Source organism: Phoxinus phoxinus (assembly GCF_949152265.1).
Source record: "Phoxinus phoxinus genome assembly, chromosome: 6".
In the NCBI taxonomy this organism is placed as follows: Eukaryota; Metazoa; Chordata; class Actinopteri; order Cypriniformes; family Leuciscidae; genus Phoxinus; species Phoxinus phoxinus.
The window spans coordinates 87,324-94,016 of NC_136881.1; the positions used below are offsets into that span (position 1 = coordinate 87,324).

At 45.1% G+C, this 6,693-nt stretch overlaps 1 long non-coding RNA gene across 1 annotated transcript; it reads right to left on the minus strand.

Moving 5' to 3' along the window:
• Positions 1-2,545: 2,545 nt before the first annotated feature.
• Positions 2,546-3,807, minus strand: LOC307000693. Its single transcript, XR_013798061.1, has 3 exons — positions 3,373-3,807; positions 3,250-3,300; positions 2,546-3,133 (listed from the first exon to the last, which is right to left on the minus strand). It is a non-coding gene; the product is annotated as an uncharacterized lncRNA (long non-coding RNA).
• Positions 3,808-6,693: the final 2,886 nt, after the last annotated feature.

A 6,693-nucleotide genomic window follows, 5' to 3' on the forward strand; every position in this document is an offset into this window, starting at 1 on the left:
TGGAGGATTTTATCTTTGACAAGATGATTGACAGGTCAGTTTAAGTGACAGGTCAGTTTAAGTGACATGATGACTGACAGGTCAGTTTAAGTGACTGGATGCGTGTAAGTAAGCGAGAGAGCAACCGCTAAAGACGCTATTTTATGATGTGATAGTGTGTCACAGTTTTCTGCTACACACTCAAAAGTATCTACTTTTTCTTCACATTAGGAGTCGGCTACACACTTTAGGGTTAGGGTTAGTAGGCGAATTGAGAAGCAGCACCAGCTCATCAGTGGAACTCCCACTTCCTCCTGCAGGTGCTTCTACTTCCTGTCACATTCCCAGCACTGACGAGTCATCACACACACACACACACACACACACACACACTGTCTTTTTATAGATGATTTGACTAGAATATTAATTGACACACACACACACACACACTGTCTTTTTATAGATGATTTGACTAGAATATTCATTGACATACACACACACACACACACACACACACACATACACAAAACCAAACATTTGATTGGTCAAACAATGATGTCACAAAGACAGTTCATAATTCAGTTAATGGTTTATTCTGACGTGTCAGTCATGTTTACACTTATATACTAAGATGAAAGGAAGAAATATTACATTTTATGCAGGACAGGCAATGGATAAACGCATTAGTCTCATCCTCTATCAGTCGCTCTGACCTTTGACCCGGCAGTGGTTGAGGAATCTCCGTTGTTGATGACGTTACAGTGAGCCTGAACAACCGTGCTTTAATGACGGGTCACGTGACATGCCAGAATCAGCCAATGACGGGTCACGTGACATGCCAGAATCAGCCAATGACGGGTCACATGACATGCCAGAATCAGCCAATGACGGGTCACATGACATGCCAGAATCAGCCACTGATGGGTCACATGACATGCCAGAATCAGCCAATGACGGGTCACATGACATGCCAGAATCAGCCAATGACGGGTCACATGACATGCCAGAATCAGCCAATGACGGGTCACATGACATGCCAGAATCAGCCAATGACGGGTCACGTGACATGCCAGAATCAGCCAATGACGGGTCACATGACATGCCAGAATCAGCCAATGACGGGTCACATGACATGCCAGAATCAGCCAATGACGGGTCACATGACATGCCAGAATCAGCCACTGACGGGTCACGTGACATGCCAGTATCAGCCAATGACGGGTCACATGACATGCCAGAATCAGCCAATGACGGGTCACATGACATGCTAGAATCAGCCAATGACGGGTCACATGACATGCTAGAATCAGCCAATGACGGGTCACGTGACATGCCAGAATCAGCCAATGACGGGTCACGTGACATGCCAGTGGCGACTCCTGCCAGCTGAAGACTGAACCCCTGCTGGAAACATCTGGGAGAGTCGACGTGTCTCAGCGACGCAAGTCGTCTTCATCAGATTCTTCTACAACCGGCCTTATAAACTCTGCTCACGACGGAGAACCTGGTTTAATCACAACATGTTCCACGTCGCCACACTCAACTGTCACCGCTACAGCCGGAATGGATGCTCCTAGTCCTAGCAGCTTATTAGGTTTATAATTATAACATAAGCACACAATGCCGCTTACCCTCATTTGTGGACACGCACTGCCGAGGATGGCACCAGGTGTCGGCGCGACGGGAGGATGAAGGCCGAGGCGGGAGATAGTCGGTTCGGCCACATTCACCAGTAACAGCGGATTATCAGAGCATCCCAGTTGTCTCCGACGAAAGTTTATAAAACTATCCCGTGTAAAATGATCACTACAGAGGCGGGTTTTGGTGGTGATCCTCAGCTCTCCATCAAGGGGCTCTTCACAAAATTAATCCACCTCTTCTTGATGTGATCGTTTAGGAAATTTAAATAAGGACACCGATCTGTTTCCTACATGATCGCATCCAGGTAGTACGCATTTCCGTGACGAAGGCATAGCTAACTAGCAAACTGTAGGCTGTAGTAACTAGTACTGACAGAAACTCGCGATTGAGCGGCAAACTGATGCGAACGCGCTCTATTTATATTGTTAGGGAGCGCCGCGGCCAGCATCAGAGGTATAATATAGTGCACTTGAAGGAGTGCGTGAAGACATTTGTCACGGGGTGACGAAAGACAAGCGGAACTGAGTCCCGCTGGAATTGTGTTCCCCCCGGGACGGTGTTATTGTAACACCGGTCCACTTCCGGGTTGCGCATAATGTCACCATAACAACGCTAATGACGGATTGACATCTGGTGCGGAGGGTTAGATGTTGGGATCTGCGCGAGGATTATAGAGGCGGACTAACCGTATAAAAAGGAAGTGCAGAGACCAGGAAGTTGGTGATCCCCACGGGTTGTTCGTTCTTCCGGTCGTTATTCCTGGTTGTCCTTTTCTTCGGATGTGTTCCCCTGAGAGAAGTGGATCTCTTTGACGGTTGGGCTGGCGTGCTAAGGCATCTGAGGATTGTTGTGGGGTTTGGCCGTTCGGCTGTGCGGCAGATGTAACAGCGATCGAGTGGAGATACTGAGGACGGAAAGAGAGTGAGTTACGAGGACCAGGTGCAGACCAAGCCGCGCCATTATCATCTGAGGGAAGATAAGTAATATGATCGGGAATTTGATTGAATGCATGTACCTGCACTGAGATTGATATAACGTTGTGAAGTGGATTGATCACGAGGGTTGTATCACCGGAGAGTGTGTGGATTAAGGGATCCGTTGAACTCTCGTCTTCTCCTTCGAGTGTGGGCAAGGAAACGCTTGGTCCCCGGGTCAGTAAGGAGGCATTCGCACTTCCTCGCTACTGGGTGGGACTCCAGCCTGACAGTGGAAGGAGCAATCGTTGGGTGAGTGCTGGCTCTATTTGTCACTAAGAGTGGATATGCAGTGCCTGAAGTGGTGTGTTTGCACAAGACATTGCTTGAAGTGAAGTTTCAGGGTGTGGGGAATATATGCAGAGTTAATGCCGTACGCTCACCATCTCGAAAGCCCACCACTGTCACCGTGACAAAACAATCCAGGCGTTCAGTGTGAAAATCCTCCCTACCTGCTGGAAGATCGTGTGTATATGTATTAACTTACTCTGCTGTGCAGATTGAAGGATCCTCCTGGTCAAGCGCCATATGTGATGCCGCTGTGAAGAGAGGTGGACACCAGAGTTATTCCTTTCCTCGTCTGGACCGAAGCATCTTCCAGCCGTAAGCCCCATCACTCCTTCCAAGAACATATACCTGTTGTTGAACTACTTACTCTGCTGTGCAGATTGAAGGATCCTCCTGGCCCACGCCGTATGTGATGTCGCTGTGAAAAGAGTTGGACATAAGAAATATTCCTTGCATCGTCTTGACTAAAGCAGCTACAAGTTCTACTTACCAGGATACTCCCCCACTCAGTGGACGGGTGGCCGACTCCTCTTTTCCCTGACCGGCCACGCACAGGCACGAGCTGCCGAAGGGAACTCCACGCCCTCCCGGCGTCCGCGGTCCAATCCCGTTCTGGTTGGGAGACACAGAATCAGCATTGAGACTTTTAATTGATTTTAACAAAATAAACCTTGTAAACTTTTATTCTCTCGTCTGTCTGGTTTTCCTGGTACGCTCCTCGAGGTGGTCCTGGGTTTCAGGGGTGGGTGCAGTCTGGCTTGACCCCCCCGACCTGTGACACATTACTCCACTAATATAGTGCACTTGAAGGAGTGCCTGAAGACATTACTCCACTAATATAGTGCACTTGAAGGAGTGCCTGAAGACATTACTCCACTAATATAGTGCACTTGAAGGAGTGCCTGAAGACATTACTCCACTAATATAGTGCACTTGAAGGAGTGCGTGAAGACATTACTCCACTAATATAGTGCACTTGAAGGAGTGCCTGAAGACATTACTCCACTAATATAGTGCACTTGAAGGAGTGCGTGAAGACATTACTCCACTAATATAGTGCACTTGAAGGAGTGCGTGAAGACATTTCTCCACTAATATAGTGCACTTGAAGGAGTGAGTGAAGACATTACTCCACTAATATAGTGCACTTGAAGGAGTGAGTGAAGACATTACTCCACTAATATAGTGCACTTGAAGGAGTGAGTGAAGACATTACTCCACTAATATAGTGCACTTGAAGGAGTGCGTGAAGACATTACTCCACTAATATAGTGCACTTGAAGGAGTGAGTGAAGACATTACTCCACTAATATAGTGCACTTGAAGGAGTGAGTGAAGACATTACTCCACTAATATAGTGCACTTGAAGGAGTGAGTGAAGACATTACTCCACTAATATAGTGCACTTGAAGGAGTGCGTGAAGACATTACTCCACTAATATAGTGCACTTGAAGGAGTGCGTGAAGACATTACTCCACTAATATAGTGCACTTGAAGGAGTGAGTGAAGACATTACTCCACTAATATAGTGCACTTGAAGGAGTGCGTGAAGACATTACTCCACTAATATAGTGCACTTGAAGGAGTGAGTGAAGACATTACTCCACTAATATAGTGCACTTGAAGGAGTGAGTGAAGACATTACTCCACTAATATAGTGCACTTGAAGGAGTGCGTGAAGACATTACTCCACTAATATAGTGCACTTGAAGGAGTGCGTGAAGACATTACTCCACTAATATAGTGCACTTGAAGGAGTGCGTGAAGACATTACTCCACTAATATAGTGCACTTGAAGGAGTGAGTGAAGACATTACTCCACTAATATAGTGCACTTGAAGGAGTGAGTGAAGACATTACTCCACTAATATAGTGCACTTGAAGGAGTGCGTGAAGACATTACTCCACTAATATAGTGCACTTGAAGGAGTGAGTGAAGACATTACTCCACTAATATAGTGCACTTGAAGGAGTGCGTGAAGACATTACTCCACTAATATAGTGCACTTGAAGGAGTGCGTGAAGACATTACTCCACTAATATAGTGCACTTGAAGGAGTGAGTGAAGACATTACTCCACTAATATAGTGCACTTGAAGGAGTGCGTGAAGACATTACTCCACTAATATAGTGCACTTGAAGGAGTGCGTGAAGACATTACTCCACTAATATAGTGCACTTGAAGGAGTGCGTGAAGACATTACTCCACTAATATAGTGCACTTGAAGGAGTGAGTGAAGACATTACTCCACTAATATAGTGCACTTGAAGGAGTGAGTGAAGACATTACTCCACTAATATAGTGCACTTGAAGGAGTGCGTGAAGACATTACTCCACTAATATAGTGCACTTGAAGGAGTGAGTGAAGAACATTACTCCACTAATATAGTGCACTTGAAGGAGTGAGTGAAGACATTACTCCACTAATATAGTGCACTTGAATAAGTGAGTGAAGACATTACTCCACTAATATAGTGCACTTGAAGAAGTGCGTGAAGACATTACTCCACTAATATAGTGCACTTGAAGGAGTGCGTGAAGACATTTCTCCACTAATATAGTGCACTTGAAGGAGTGAGTGAAGACATTACTCCACTAATATAGTGCACTTGAAGGAGTGCGTGAAGACATTTCTCCACTAATATAGTGCACTTGAAGGAGTGAGTGAAGACATTACTCCACTAATATAGTGCACTTGAAGGAGTGCGTGAAGACATTTCTCCACTAATATAGTGCACTTGAAGGAGTGAGTGAAGACATTACTCCACTAATATAGTGCACTTGAAGGAGTGAGTGAAGACATTACTCCACTAATATAGTGCACTTGAAGGAGTGAGTGCAGACATTACTCCACTAATATAGTGCACTTGAAGGAGTGCGTGAAGACATTACTCCACTAATATAGTGCACTTGAAGGAGTGAGTGAAGACATTACTCCACTAATATAGTGCACTTGAAGGAGTGCGTGAAGACATTACTCCACTAATATAGTGCACTTGAAGGAGTGAGTGAAGACATTACTCCACTAATATAGTGCACTTGAAGGAGTGAGTGAAGACATTACTCCACTAATATAGTGCACTTGAAGGAGTGCGTGAAGACATTACTCCACTAATATAGTGCACTTGAAGGAGTGCGTGAAGACATTACTCCACTAATATAGTGCACTTGAAGGAGTGCGTGAAGACATTACTCCACTAATATAGTGCACTTGAAGGAGTGAGTGAAGACATTACTCCACTAATATAGTGCACTTGAAGGAGTGAGTGAAGACATTACTCCACTAATATAGTGCACTTGAAGGAGTGCGTGAAGACATTACTCCACTAATATAGTGCACTTGAAGGAGTGAGTGAAGACATTACTCCACTAATATAGTGCACTTGAAGGAGTGCGTGAAGACATTACTCCACTAATATAGTGCACTTGAAGGAGTGCGTGAAGACATTACTCCACTAATATAGTGCACTTGAAGGAGTGCGTGAAGACATTACTCCACTAATATAGTGCACTTGAAGGAGTGAGTGAAGACATTACTCCACTAATATAGTGCACTTGAAGGAGTGCGTGAAGACATTACTCCACTAATATAGTGCACTTGAAGGAGTGCGTGAAGACATTACTCCACTAATATAGTGCACTTGAAGGAGTGAGTGAAGACATTACTCCACTAATATAGTGCACTTGAAGGAGTGAGTGAAGACATTACTCCACTAATATAGTGCACTTGAAGGAGTGCGTGAAGACATTACTCCACTAATATAGTGCACTTGAAGGAGTGAGTGAAGAACATTACTCCACTAATATAG